The sequence below is a fragment of the Thunnus albacares genome, chromosome 22 (genome assembly GCF_914725855.1).
Source record: "Thunnus albacares chromosome 22, fThuAlb1.1, whole genome shotgun sequence".
Taxonomy (NCBI): domain Eukaryota; kingdom Metazoa; phylum Chordata; class Actinopteri; order Scombriformes; family Scombridae; genus Thunnus; species Thunnus albacares.
The window spans coordinates 13,301,244-13,315,028 of record NC_058127.1 but is presented as its reverse complement, the minus strand read 5'-3'; the positions used below and the strand labels follow the sequence as shown (position 1 = coordinate 13,315,028).

Here is a 13,785-nt window from a genome sequence, read left to right as displayed (position 1 = left end):
ATCAAGAGTTCCTTTTTATTTGCTCAGAGCAGAGCTGAAAAAAGCTCCTCAATGGTGGAGGAGCAGCATTGTGAATTACCTTACCAATACCAATACCAATATCAATCGAACTTCTGAAAACAAAATGAGATTTTCAAAACTTCAGAGGTTGTATATGAAAAAATCAGATATGAAAAAATCATAGCATGCAAAAATATTTTCAATGCTTCTATTGTTAATGAGTTCCTAATATGTCTAAATTTAAGGATGTTATATTTCAAATTTTTACTCATCTTTTTAATGTCTTTTTTAAAATCATACCTAAATATTTAACCTCATTAAGTTTTTGATATTTGTCCATTAACACTAAGCTGGGGATACACAGTTTGTTTTTGTTTATTAACAAACTACATCATCACTGCTTTCTTTATATTCAAGGTAAGACATGAGTCACTCAGTCTCTTAGCAACTTTATGAAGTGTTAATAATAGCTTGATGGCCACTTGTTCAGCATCCCTCGCACAAGTGTATACAACTGTGTCATCAGCATACATCTGAATATCCACATCTTCACAAATGAATGGGAGATTATTAATTGATGTATAAATGGAACAATAGTGGCCCCAGAACTGAGCGTCGTGGCACTCCCATTAAGTCCAATATTCGCTCTTCTTTTAGTCTTGTTTTGGTCTCCATCAACTGCAGAGGTAAAATATCCAGCTTGTTAGCTGCTAAATGTTCACCAGCTACTTGCTAACTTTTTGGTACTTACAGTACTTTTTGGTACTGGTAGTATACAGTGGATTTATCAGAGCTTTCTCAAAGTTGTGGATCATAAAACTAGATCAATAAAAGATAAAAGATGTTACAATAGAGCTGAGGGTAACTTAGTATTCATTAGTGAAGCTTTAATTTGCAGTAAACTTTGGAATTAACCCATTATTATGCCTTTGGAGGTTTAAGGTATCCTTTCTATGACTCTGGCATACAGTACTTGTCTTCTACTGCTTTATCCAAACTGCTCTCCATCCTCTAAACCACTCACTCTCAACTCATATTTTATACTGCCTGTCTTCCCACTGTCTACAGGATAAACCTTTCAATTCCAGCCACTATCAACATGACATTCATGCCATGTGAAGGCTGTGGTAGGAAGGGGCTCAGAAGCATGCTAAGGGGGGAGGGTTGGGTTATGGCTCTGTATGCTCCCAGCATTCACCCTTGTTAGCCTTTACCAGTTAGACAATGCCCTGATGAAACATGACAGGACAAGCTTTCATAGCCATGTTGGGGCTTACGCTTTAAAATGCTAGCAACTGCACTGTTTTGTAGCTCTTGCAGGGGAAAGAGAATTTTAAATGGCCACACACTAATGCTTTGTTTGCCAGTGGTACTGTAGGAATAACAATAAAAAGAAAATACCATCCAGAGACACACTGCAAACTCCAGAGTGACTGACTGCAAAATGACAAATACTTTATTTGAAGTGAAGATCCACCCCAAATAGAAGTCCATGTTATGCCAGTGATCTCAGAGAATATTCAATATGGTGAATATTGAATTATTTGTGAGCATAAACAATCCCAACAGGCTTGAGTCTGTGATGCCACCAAGAAACACAACCTGCAGCTTTTCTATTTATAAAAGTCTGAATTTGTTGAGTCTTCAGAAGGCCTTCTCAACAGTATTACCATTGGCTCCTTGTACTGCTAACAGATATAAACCAGAAATGACCTTAGGTAATGTCACTGTGTACTCCAGTACATCCAGATCCTGATAATTTAAAAGTCAAAGCTGATAGTGTTCTTCTCTGAAGGTATTGCTTGCCTTTGTGATGATCTGGGAACAGCGGAAAGCTCATGGGATCACCTGCATGTGTGTATGTGTGTGTAAGGCCATGTTGGTAGCTGCGCAACTGATTGATATCATAAGTGAACCATAGGCTGAAAGGTCCCCCAGCGCCAGATAAAAGGCAGGATTAACAGAAGAGGGGTTGAGCCGCGATGAGCACCGGGAGTGCATCAGGGGAGATCAGATGAGGAAATAATAGAGAAGGGTCCCTTGCCTTCAGAGAGGGGCAGACAGGAAGCAGGGCTTATGAGATGCAGAAGAGTTGTAGGAGATTGAATGATCAGTTCCAGAGAGTTGGCAGCTTTCCCGGCAAAGTTCCCAATCCTCCAAAGAGCAGGAAGAAAAGCAATCTTGATGGCAAAGAAAGATATTAGAAATAGAAAAATGAGAGCAGCAGGGTCAGTAAAACACAATTTAGCTGGTAATTTTTCCTTTCCACAATCTGCTGTTTGTTCCACCTCTGATCATTAGCTATGATTAACAGGTTCACAAAATATAGAATTATGCATTTGCTGAGATTCAAGTGTTATATGTTTCAGGATACAGCTAAAATGACATTGGTGTCTCCCTGCCTGCAAATGTTCATCAGAGCTGGGCTTGTTATTTGTCTAGTAGCACAAATAGACTGATTGTGATGCACAATGCAATTTGATGAGCTAATAAAAGAGGCTATGATTGGTGAATGCAGTCCAGAGCTAGAAATCCCAATCTTGCCATTTGATGATGAGGCGGAGATCGCTATTGATCCATTTAGGCACTCTGTTTCCCATTTGCCCGCCCACAACAGGACAATGCACTGCCACCAAAGTGGGGCATTAACAGTTTGATTGCTTTATCCGGGAAGGGCTCATCGAGATTCATCCCAAATGCAGAACTTTGTTTTTGATGTGTCTCTTGTTCCGTGCCAGGTTCTCTCAAAAACCAAACTGTTATTTTTCTCTCCTTCATATGTCATGTCTATAGTGTGTGCTTTATAGAATGAGTACAGTCCTCTCATTTAATGTATCATTTGCTTTTATTCTGTCATGAAACGATGAAGACACACATGGATAACCAAGACAATTATTTTGATTATGATCTTAAAGCAGTTATAATAGCCATTTTCCATAATAACAATATGACAGTGTGTAATTTGAGAGGCATTGTTCTTAGTGATGAACCTACAGAGAATTATCAGCGACTCTGCAGCTCCTCTCAGCTTTACGGAGCTTCATAGTGAGTTTCAGCTTGTAGTTTAGTGTAATTTTTGACCACAGTCAGCTTTAAAAACCCGCTGTACACTACCTACTCAGCACCAAACAGCTAACAGACACACTGAGAGACTAGCTGGTGAACAAAGTGGAGCATTTAGCAGCTACAGAGTCAGACAGTTCCCTCGGGAGTTGGTAGAGGTCAGAAACAGAAAGCCAAGATTAATTGCTATCAGACCTGTGATCCATTAATTGAGATGCATATAAGTGTAAACAAAATTGCTTTTATTTGGATATAATACACTTGAAATGACAAATGTAAATGGTGCCATTTTAATGGTGTCTCAAGAGCTGCTGAGACTGAAACACAGTACATTCAAAACAGATTTTGGCTGTAGTTTTTCAAGAGTGTGGGCTAATGTATACTTTTATTTATTATCAATAAAACATATTTTTGAGATCCTTAAGTAACCGGCATATATTTATTCAATTGCAATATGCATAGCATCTTTTCCCACTCTGCTAGGTTGAAATCAAAAGAGACAGAATTGACCTTAACGTCTTAGTAGGCAACATATTTAGAAGTCATGCTGCATCGATACTTTACTTTACTTGTGTTTCACAGAATATTTCCCTGTATTTAATGTTCCCAGGAGAAAGGCAACAAAAATGACAGACCTCATTACTATATCACTAATTGGCTGCATGAAAGATTCAAACAAAGTTCAGACACTATTTTCCAAAAAACAGGAAAGATTAACTAAGGCACCCTGTTATTCAAATTAGTCAGCACTGACTCAGAAAACATGCCCTTAATGATGTAACAAAAGAAATGCTGTGTTACGGCCCAGCTGCGGTCATAACACAGACAAATGCGCCACACTGTTTTTCAATTATTTTACGGGGGTGAAAATGCCCTATAGCAGTTGTTGTTTTTGTTATTCCATTTTGATGATTATGATGATACAAACCAGAAGAATGTGATAGTTTGCAAACTGGCAGTGATTGTATGGGGAGCTGCAGCAAACTGCTCACACGGGAAATAGACGTTTCGGAGAGATTGTGTATTTGCTATATTGAGCTCCGGTGCATTTGTCTAATAGTTAGAGCAGTTGGTTTTCCATGTGAAACGTATCATCCAGTATATCTATGCCTGCAGCCGCAATAAATTCCAAATAAATGTATGTTTACTCCAATGGGTTAGCTTCCTTACTGATATGCGCTCACATTAGAATGGTTTATCATAAACAAAAGAAAGGAGGAAATGCGTATATCTTTGCCACTAAATAATTTACTTGGTTTCATATTCGCACTGTTACTCTCATTCTAATGCGCCTGGTAGTGAATACGCAAGATAGTGTGGTGATTGTTTACACTGCTTACATTCTGTGGTTTGTGACTTAGTATTTCTATCATTGAGTTACATAAGACTTTGGCAAAAATGTAGTCCGAATACATGCCAAAACATCAAGTTGGCTTATTCAGTATAACCCTTTTCTACCCTCAGACATACATACACCTGAGTTCCAAGCGTGCTGCATCAAGATCTCTTGAATAAAATGTTGCTCATTTTGCCACACATAACCAATTTCCTGTCCATTATTGAGCCCATTGCCTTTCTCTCATGCTGTTCCAAGTGTTTCTGATTTTCAGCTTCTAACCTGAGAAACTGTCTGGTGTCTTTATAGCCTGTGTGGAGTTCTGGGAGCGGGGGTGGGTGGGGGTGAGGCTGATGTTTGTGTGATGGGGGAAGGGGAAACTGTTTTGACAGATTGGTGTGCCACTGCGACGGTCTAAAAGAATCCTGGGGTCAAACGGCAGACATCTACTTTCTGACAGCAGCAGGCACGTTAAGCTGTGGGAAGCTTCTGATCCGTAGCCTGCACTGTGGCATAAATGAGGTGGATATATACAGTATGGTTCAAGTAATGACTGTGTGGAGAGTGTATACAGCGTGTACAGTAAAAGAAAGTGTAAATGTTTACTGTGATACATCTGTTACTTGCAGTGTTGGGTTATAATGAAATACAAGCATTAAAAATACAGAATCTCACTTAAAAATTTAAATTTCTTGTCCTTTTTTAAACAAATTACAATATTCATGAAACCAGCATGTGCACACTTCCTCCTGCATGCATCACATGGTGATATAGCACAGCGGGAGACTAATTAATAGATGGACAGTCCACACACTGTTTTACAGCAGAAGTAGGCAACTTTGACTGGTGGGGAGATACAGTATCAACACTATGTCAAACATTAATTAAGGAATGGGATGTGTCATGGTGATTTGTATAATGTAACTTACTGTTTCAAAAGGCTTTAGTGTTTGTTATAGATTTGTTTAGCTTGTATCTAAAAAGATTGACTGACACCTTTAAACAGGGGTACTTGGTTAGCAATGCACTACTTAAGCTTTTTCACTACTTTCTTTTTTATCAGTCCATTTAAAATATTTAAGATTGCATTATGCAAACCATGATCCAGAAGCACACATATTTCAACCTTTTGGATATTTATTATATTTTCAAGGCAGTTATCTGATTAGATTTTGAGTAAATGGATCAAGTCCAGTTACTGGCATGCAAGCCAAGTGGCTGTTAGGATTCCATTCATAGCACTTTTATGGCTTCTTATTCCTGTTGGCTGCAATATAGTACTGCAGATCTTCAATACTTATGAAGCAGAATAAATAGAAATTATTTTTTTAAAAATTATGATGGTGACCATGATGATAACCAGGCATGTTTCATAACATTTTTTTTCTGCTGTCTGGTCTTTCATATATTTTGTCCAGTCCATGTCCAAATCCCTGCTCGGGGGGATCAATGGAGAAGTAATGTATTATATAAACTAATCAAAATGTAATTACTTCAAGAAAGATGACCAAGCAATATTGGATAAGAAGTAATGTTAGTAATATTAATGTTACATAACATGGATCAAAGGACACCACTGCTGAACATATAGGTCTGTTGGAGATGTATTCTCAGTGAATTCGCATTTTGCTTCTTTTGTGTTGGAATACTTTACTGATCAGACTCAAAAACATTTTAAGTATTCTGTCTTACACAAATGTGTTTTTTTTTTCATGAGGCTGTAAGCAAAACAAATTGACATTAATATTGTAAAGCAGTTTTGTTTTTATTTTGGCCACTTGGGGAGCAGAACTCAACAAGGTAAAAACACATGTTTGGCATAAAATGGCATTAGTTGTTTTAGCTAACATGTTTGCAAAGAGTAGTCTATTTACTGTCCACAACCAGGAGAAACAAATCAACATTAGCATTCAGTTGGACCTGTGTTTCCCATAACATGACAAATAAAAGTCCAATATTCAATCTCCCTTTAGGTCTGTTTTGATTTTCACCAACTCTCGAGGGAAATATCAGGCCCTTTAGCTGCTAAATGCTGCACTATGTTCACCAGTTATTCAATAACTATCTGTCTGCCATTGGTTCTGGGCAGGTGTACAGTGGGTTTATCAGAGCTTTTTCACTGAAAACAGCTGCCTGCTTGTATTGGTAATGAGGTTGATAAAAGCTGAGCTGAAACAGTTAAGTTTTGGGGCCATAAAAACCAAAATAATGAGCTGAAAGATGCTAAAATGCTCCGCAGAGTTGAGACAAATTCATTTTCAATGGGTTTGTCACAATATTGATTGGTGCAGCCTTGAACAAATGTTATTTGACTAAGAATCTCATGTCAACAGTAACACAAAATGTTTTCTGCAACTTTCTACACTGTGCTGTGCATGTATATTCTACATTCATCCTTTTTCATGTTGTTTGGGAGCATATTCGAAATGAAATCTTCAACTTAGAGTGTGTTCCACAAGTGTTGTAACATTCATCTCCCACACTAGTCAGAAAACATTGTCTGCCTCTATGCCTCAAGAAAGAACTCCAATTAAGTAACACTCTGTTTTCTTGTAATTATATGTACCAGCTTGCTTAAATTAGGCTGAAACCCATTACAGAATTAGAACGTGAAATTGGGTCAAGAGCGTGTCACAGTGTTTCTACTCAGGCAGTTGTGGCAGTGGGGGAGTAATGGTTGTAGTGTAAGCAGGGCTGCGGAGGTGTCAAAATGGCCAGCTCACTGGTGGAGACGAGGCCCCTGGAGTCACTGGTGATTCCTTCACAACACTCCGATCAAGATTCTTCAGACAGCCACAGAGCAGCCATGTCAACAAACAAATGCTTGTTTTCTACTCATTAGTGCACTCTGGTAAAAGAGGAAAAAACCTACCCAAGAGTGGCTGGAAGGAATGGCGTGTCAACTCATGTTACACATTCTGCCTCTTTATTTCTTTCCTTCTTGGGGGCGTCAAAAAAGAAAAGAAAAAGAGGGGGGTGGGGGGGGGGGCAGAATGTTTGTGTTGTGGTTTTTGGTTACAGGGCAGTGAGTGTGTATACTAGTGTGTGTGCTCCTGTACTTCTATCTTTGTGAGGAACTATATGAGTTTTAGATCTTGAGAGTTAGGACATTTTGACATGTTGGTCGGTCATTGCTTCTTTAAAGGGCTGTTTTGTGGACAAGAGTTAGTTTTAGGATTAATATTAGAATTAGATTTAAGTTGAGTGTAAAGGAATAGTTTGTTATTTAGGGAAATATGAGTATTTGCTGTCTTGAGAGTGAGAAGATTTCATGATTGTACTATAAATATTAAGCTAGCACAAGCAGATGATTAACTTAATAATAGAGACGGGGGTGGGATGGGGGGGTTGGACAGCTAGCGAGCTCTGTCTAAAAGGTAATAAAGTCCACCTACCAGCAACTCTAAAGCTTACTAATTAACATGTTATATCTTGTTGGTTTAATCTGTACAAAAAAGTTTGTCTTGTTGAGTCTTGTCGAGTACTGACTGTGAACCACTTACACTTCTATTTTTATATGGACTAAACAAACAAGATACAATATGTGTTAATAGTGAGCATTAGAGGTGCTATAATCGGCAGCCATGCTAGCTATTTTCCTCTGTTTCCAGTCTTTGTGCTAAGCCAAGCTAACTGTTGGCTGTATCATGTTTACCATAAAAGCATGAGTGTAGGGATGGCGATATTGGATTTTTTGCCAATATCCGATATGCAGATATTTTCCATCTCATTTTTGCCGATTGCTGATGCCGATACCGATATATGCACACATTTTTTTTCACCTGGCTGAGGAGACTATTACACATGTAATCATAGATTGTACTAAGTATGATCAAGAAAGACAATATATGAAGGAAGAACTTATGAAGACTGGAGTTCTCAAAGCAAGACTGGAGCTCAGCATTAAAACTTTAATGAACCTGCCAAGTGTGACAAGGAGTAGAGTTTTCTTTGAGTTTATTATACAGACAGGATTAATGGGTCGGATTTAATCTCTGGTCCACATGCTGAAGCAGAAGTGGTATTGCACCTAATACGCTAGTTCTCAACCACTATTATAAACCAAAAAGAAGTTTTTTCAAACAGAGGAGTACATCTTGTCAGCTTCAGTGTTTCCTATCTGTGCAGCTGAACACAGCAGCTCCTCCAGGACTGTTTCACCCTGACAGTCCCGGTGCGTCAGGGCTTGGTGCTCCAGTTGGATCCACACGGAGAGCCGGGGTTAGCTCTGAGGCTAGCGGGGCATTAGCTGCCGCATGGCCAGAGGGAAGCACAGCCAGCTAGCCTCCGCTAGTCTCTCAGCTAACCCCAGCTCTCAGTGCAGATCCAACCGGAACACCGACCCCCGGTTTAATATTCAGGTTAAAGTGGGAAGAAGCAGCGGATCTGTCGGGCAGCTGAGTGAAGTAGAGCCTGCGGAGGAAGCACTGGGACTGTCAGGATGAAACAGTCCGTGGCGGGAACCACAGCCAGGCGGCAGAGGAGAAGGCAACAAATCGGCCTGTCATATCGGCAGAAATGTTCAATTCGGGCTAATGCCGATATTTCATTTTAAAGCCTTTATCAGACAATACCGATGATGTGCCGATATTATTGTGCATCCCTGCATGAGTGCTATCAATCTTCTCATTCACTATCAGCAAGAATGTAAATAGCATATTTTCCAACATGTTTAATTACTATTTAAAATGATATTCATCAGAATCACTGCAGTAATAACTGACAAATTAAAAACTGACTGAATTAATTGGGCCAAGTGATATGACCAGTTAACTCACAATATTTTCTTGCTGTTGCTGTTGTTGTTTTTTCCTTTTTTATTTCAAGTGGCTAGTTTGCATGAGGCCAAGAAGAAGTATTCTGCAGTGTTTTTGTCATGTCTTGGGCTGAAGCTTTTCTCATCAGTTTTTCATTAGGTGTCTATTTCCAATTAGGTGCTAGCCTCAGTGGACAAAAGTGAGGCAAACAAATAATAAATTAGGCAAAGGTGCAACTAATATATCTGCCAAGACATGCTTCAGTGGATCACATAGCTTAGTGCCAACACCATTTGTTTCTCTGGGCATTTTAGGGTTTCTCTTTTTTTCCAAGACCACAGTGAGACAAAAACAGAGATAACCCTGCCAATTATGTACTATCTGCATGTCCCTCTAAGTCAAACTGCAAAAACAGTACAGACTTCAACAGTCTCACAATATATTGTGTCTTTAAACAGTCAGTTTTCTTTGCATTAAATGCTGACTGCCTATAGTAGATAATACAAACCCATAAAAGGCTAATTATTAGTTTGCAAACACATATTGCAGCATTCTGTGGATATAATTGGAAATTGTTACCTGATTTTCTGCTTATCAATGCAACCAGCTGGTCTTCGAGCCTGTTGTCTCATGACAAGGCCCTAATTGCTTTCCACATGTGGTTAATGTAAGTTCATATGGTCACTAATGAGAACTGTCATACAGTTGAGCCTTTTTTAAAATAATTTATTATTCAAATGGACAGGTTTACCCAATGGACATAATGCACAAAAATATTTAATTGGAATTGGAAGGTTCTTATGATTTAGCTCAGTTGTTTGTACTGAGGAATAAATAGCTTAACTTCATGTGTCAGGAAATTTTTCAGCACCTTTTTTTTTTTTTTTCTTTGGAAAGAAAAAATTTCCATTAGGTGTTTCTTCTAGTTGGTGCTTTGCTGCATTGTATTTGTATTTGCATTGAAATTGAAAAAAAAAAAGTTTCCCTGCTCAATATGTTTATTATTGGAACATATGTTTGAGGAAACTAGTGTGTGTGCTGTTTATGTTGGCTTCATGAGATCACCCAACTGCATACATTAAACCAGTTGTTATATGATTATAGCCATGATTAGTAGTAGTGAGATCTGTAAAGTGGAACTAATGAAGAGAAATGTTTGCAGAATTGCCATTACACTATGTACCAAGTCATTATACCCAGTGGTGCTTTTGACCACTAGTAGCACTATGGAGCAATGTTTTGATGAATGGGTCCCCATTTTTTTTCAAATTTTATGAGTGCATGAGGACACACATGCATATTTGCAGTGCACATGGGTGTGATACACAGTCTTGCACAAACGTACTTTCAAAATGCACAGAATACTTGAAAATAATGAATCAGCCAGTTGTCACTAACAGCTTGGCAGGATTGACTCTTAAGTCATCTGTCCTTTTGTCTCCTGTTCCATAAACTGCAAAGATGGAGTCAACATATCAGTACAGGTGGGCCAGAGCACTGACAATCTTTGCATGGACTAACTACGGGGTATACATGATGGAAAAATCACCTTGTTGTTAACACAGTGAGAGCAAATTCCCCTACTAGTGGATGGGCTGAACAGTCCAGAACAGATGATCCCTGTGCTCTAAATGTCTTAAATTCATTTCAAATCAGTTATTGTTTTTAGTGTTGTTTCAGATCAGGTTTATTTTTTTTCCTATAAAGCCACACAGTGCCGGAAATAATAAAAATATGAGCCCCCCTACCTACTCTGTATGTTGGCTGTTGCAGTCATATAAGCAATTAATTCCTTGCACATGCCACTGTTTGCCTTTTCTCTCCTGCCAATGTTTGCTTTTCGTCTTGTTTGCATTGCAATTATTATCGGCGTAGGTAAATGAGTGCGAGTCAGTGTGAGTATGTGCATCTGTTCCTCTCCTCATCTGTTGTTGATGTTCCCAGTGAGAGCATCAACAAAGTCTTAGTCATTGGGGGGAGGTAAATTTATACATCGGTAATGGTCAGGGACAAAAATACCTTATCGCCGCATGAGCTTTTGCTGGACTTTCAAAGGAGACGACACAAATTGAGTTTCCACTCACTGTTATCTGTCCGCCTGTCTGACTTAAGTTTCTTTTTTGTAGCAACAAGTCAGAATAAAATGTTTATTTCCAATAGACATGGTTTGAGGTATTGAGTTGGTGCAATTATACTAAGCAGAAATACAGAAACACCAGAATAGCCTTGCAAAAGCAGCTGAAAATTTCACATCACTCAGACATCAGAATGAACTCTTCTTTTACCTGACAGCACAAACGCACCACTCTCTGGTGATTACTCTTTGCTTTTCATTTTGAAACTTGAAAATAATTTTGCCACTTCCAATTTCTTCATTATTGTCTGCCAGAATCAGTTTCTGAGATGTAAAAGAGGCTTTGTACTATAGTTGCAAAATCATGCATTATTTCAAAATCTATAACACCTGGTTTAAACAGATGTTTATGAGGCTTGGCAGTTATGTGAGGGCAGAGAGTCATGTCAACATCAAACCGGTCCTCATTGTTCCCTGGTTGGCCAGACACTCCTCCAGTGACGCTCGATCGATTCTCAGTGGATGTTTTTCACACTTGAATCTTGCTGCAGAAAGTGAGATTCTGGCTTTATGATGAGATATTCTGTTGTCACTGCACTGAGACCAAAACATACATTTACCCAGCTACAAAAATGAAGGCTTTCATGTTGCATATTTAATTATTATTTAGTATGATACGAAAATATTAATTTTCAGTATTTAACCAACAAGAGTTGGAAAAGAATGCCAGCCAAGTAAGAATTTTATTGTGGAATATGTCAAAAGTAATTGAAATGGGAGACATGGAGGCACCGAAGTGCTCCCTTCAAGTGACATTGTGCTCTTCATGGTCAATTTCAGCTCTAAACATATTGGATTGGGTTTATTAAAGGGAAATTCGAAAAACGTATAACCTCATATTACCTTTTATCTACAGTATGTGCCATTCATGGCTGTAGGAGGTAAGACCTTGTTAGTGAGAAGTTTTCTGCCAAGAAAGTTTGTTTCTTTCAATTGAACCACCTCATGTGCCACAGTGTATCGGGTTCTATTGAAGCTTCTGTCCATGAAGATATTGTTTCTTCTATAATGGGTTTCTCTCATTGTTTAAATACAGTATTGGCGCAAAATGGAAAGATAAGAAAGAATGATTTGCTTTAAAAGAAACTTCACATCAGGGTATGCATGGAACTGGGGTGGATTTACAGTCTTGCTAGTTGCTTAATATAATCTTGTATGGATGAATGGATGGGTGGATGATAGACAGGTGGATAGTAGACAAAAACGGAAAATTGTTTGCGGTTATGCAGCGATGACAAAAATGCAAATCAAACAATAGCAAATGTAATTTGAAGCGACTGTTCTTTAAGAAGGTCAGTTACAGAGGGCACGGCTATGACTGTGACCACGTCAGGTTTGTTAATGTTTAGACAACGTGCAGCAAAGTAGAACTGCAGTTGGTGCAGTTCTGCTTGTCATGCTGTGTATTTAAGAGAGCGTGAGCATGTCCCAAAGAATAAGGAAATACATCAGTAACAAGGTCACCAAGAATTGACTGAAATTACTTTATACATCTGTACAACAGCATCTCAGTTTCTCATTCAGACAGTTGTCTCTCTTTTGTATCTGCTTTTCCTCTTTTGCCCTATTTCTGTCTCTCTTTGTACTCTTAGGATATCTTCTTGTACCTCTTGGTTTCCCAATTTGCAACAGAGCATTTGATACTGCTTCAGAGATTTTATTCCAGACAGAAACTCTTTTATTCATTCACATTTCATTTGTTCCAGAAGCTTGGCCTGCAACCGTTGACCAGAAGAGCCCCGTTGCCCTTTCAGCTGTGCCTTAAGAGACACGTTTCAACAAGAAATCTCTAATCACAGTTCAGGCCCTTTCACATGACTGAATGAAGCCAAAGGTTCGGCCTCTGGGTCGATGGACTGTATATACTGTATGCGCTGACCTTTTGTCTGAATGTATGATCACTAAACATATCAAACAAAGACTCGTTTTGTCTTTCTTTCTTTCTTGAGTCGACCTCAGAACTCTTCTCTTAATAATTTCACAGCCAGATATATCATACAGACATATCAGACATATCCTTTCCCTGCTTTGCCTCCATCCCATAAATAAACTTCCAATATTATTAGGATTCAGAACAACACCAGAAATATTGTCCGATATTGCTCCTTGCACTTTGCTTCTTCCACATGTTTGTTTATGATGATATAAGCCTGTCAGGGGAACCTTATGGTGAGCGTCAGTGTAAATACCTGTCCTTTCCCCTGCAACAAGGAAACTAAGGTGAACGCCTTTGATCACAGTGACATAAGAGAATGAAATGAGAAGGAAATGGAGAGATAGCAATTGGGACAAATCGCTTCTAAAATTGAACATGACAAGCCTCTGATTGTAATCTCCATGTGGACTTTTGGGAGATGGAGTGTCTATGATGACGGGGAATATGAATGAATATAAAACTCATTTGAAAGGAGAGAGGTAGAAGGAAACTGAACTAAAGGTGTATATTTCAGTAAATGTGGTACACATAAGTATGTATACACACCTACATAGTTATA

General features: G+C 38.7%; 1 long non-coding RNA gene across 1 annotated transcript in view; it reads left to right on the top strand.

Annotated features, from left to right (window-relative positions):
* Positions 1 to 13,211, top strand: part of LOC122974405 — a 149,434-nt gene extending 136,223 nt beyond the window's left edge. The window contains exon 2 of the long non-coding RNA XR_006400384.1: positions 12,997 to 13,211. This is a non-coding gene — a long non-coding RNA (uncharacterized LOC122974405). The remainder of the gene's footprint in view (positions 1 to 12,996) is intronic.
* Positions 13,212 to 13,785: the final 574 nt, after the last annotated feature.